The sequence below is a fragment of the Procambarus clarkii genome, chromosome 90 (genome assembly GCF_040958095.1).
Source record: "Procambarus clarkii isolate CNS0578487 chromosome 90, FALCON_Pclarkii_2.0, whole genome shotgun sequence".
In the NCBI taxonomy this organism is placed as follows: Eukaryota; Metazoa; Arthropoda; class Malacostraca; order Decapoda; family Cambaridae; genus Procambarus; species Procambarus clarkii.
In genome coordinates this window covers 2,432,793-2,434,828 of record NC_091239.1, presented here as the reverse complement: position 1 = coordinate 2,434,828, position 2,036 = coordinate 2,432,793, and positions in this window count along the sequence as shown.

The window sequence follows — 2,036 nt, the reverse complement described above, 5'->3', positions numbered from 1 at the left end:
TTGTTGCTGTGTAGCAGTCTGCAGAGGATTCTCTGTTTCCTCTAGAGACTCTTCTCTTGCTCAAGATCGACTACTTCCCAGTAGTTCCTTCCATGAGATCGTATCCACTCGTAACTAAACTTGTGTAGGTCGGCTTCTGGATTTTCCGGAATTTGTTCTCTGTGCATTTCATGTGTGGGGATGTGTGTCCGTGAGACCAATGGATGTTATCTCATTTCTGTACCATTTCCATGGAATGAACTGTCTACGGAGCACCTTTATGCTGGCTTAGCTAACAATTGTCACCTAGAGGTGGACGCCTGCACATTAGTTGAAAACTGGTGTCTTCACTCCTGCATGGCTCTGTTGAGGGTCTTGCAATGGATGCTTTTTGGCGGGACAGGCCGTGGGCTTTTCAGCTGGTCAGGCCGGGGGGGGGGGGGTACTTACATCTTTCTCCCAATCCAGCTGCTAATCCGGATGCTGTCTAGACCAGAGTTGTACTGGGGAATGGTGATCCTTCTGTCTCCTTGGTGAACAGCTCAGCCTTGGTTCCAGGTTCCATTACCTCGGTATGTCAACCTGGGCACTTTTACATGGCTCTGCCTCTTTCAGCAGATTGAGTGAGATTTTTCACTGGTTCGACCTTTTCGGCTCTTCTCATCTGGAGGCTTCTGACAAGGGTTTATCGCCACTTGTAAGGCGAGCAGGTGGATCGTGGCTGCCCAGTATTTGGTTAACTTACCCAATTCCAGCCTGTATTGTGTGGTCATTGGCCGGGTTTCCTGACCTGTGGCCAACAGTGAGCAGCATGTGCTACTGCCCAGAGATGTCTAGACAAGACACTGAACGGGACAGCAACACCAAGGCTTAATGGAGGTGAATTTGCCAGAGTGAACTAGTGGAGAGATGCTCGGGTGTCACGTAAAAAGCCAGAGGTGGAGTGGTGCTGGCTAGTCTCCCTGGTCAGCACTTCACCTTTAACACCTGTACATGGATGACATGATACCGGCGACTGAGGAACTGGAATATTTTCAGATGACAAAGTGTCTGTGAATGAGAAGACGAAAACGTACATAGGAACGACCGATTAGAACTTCCTGAGGTGGTTTCTATGGTGAATTCTGCATGTTGCCAGAAGGGCGACTCCGAGATCATTGGCGACTTTGGGACTCGCCTGAGTCAATGTATACGGCTGGGCCAAGGGAACAAGTGGTCACCAAGCAGCATCATTGTCTTCTACATATCAGTACAGTGTCATGGTGGAATTCTAGTCATCACCAATCAGCGAGGAGTTCAGGTGAGCAGCGAATTCAAGTTACAGGAGAAACACTGGCCACTGTAGATAGTGAGGAAGGGTAATGTGTTTCCAACACCTGCTACTCCATAGTCGGAATTATTCAACATCTTTGTGGCAGCGACAAGTTACATGAAGTTGCCCGAGGTGTGATCTCCCAGCGACCTTGTAGGGCGATGTTGCCTGAGGTGTGAGCTTCCAGCGACCCACCCATCGTCAATATTCACCAATATTGTACCAGTCCGGGGTCCTATCAACAACCACTGCTCTAGGCCAACATTCTCATCATGTAAAGCACAATATTTAGCAGCAAGAATGTTTTTCCATCAGTGAGGGGAGAGGACAGTTCCCGTGCCAGCCACTTTGGAATTTCCTGCACCCATTGCCTGCCGCAAGCCACTCCGCCACCCACCAGCCTTTGTTTGTTCATCTGTATTGTTCCAGGTAGTGCAATTGCCGTCAATCGTCGCCTCCCGTTTCAATTGCTCTTCAGACGAGTTGTGCAGTTATCCGAGTAACAATTTTGGTGTTAACCTGTGGTTGACTAGTGAGGTCACCAGCACCATCACCACCACTGCTCCATCACACATCAGTGAACTTTTTGTCAAAGCTAGTGAGTGTCACCTGTGCTTCCTTTGCCTTCATCATAGTAACATCGTCTATGCAATATCCATTTGTCCCCTGACACCGCTATCTCTACTGTGGCGTCCATGTGGGGAATTCTGGCTCATGGGATTGGTATTTATTTTAATTATTAAAG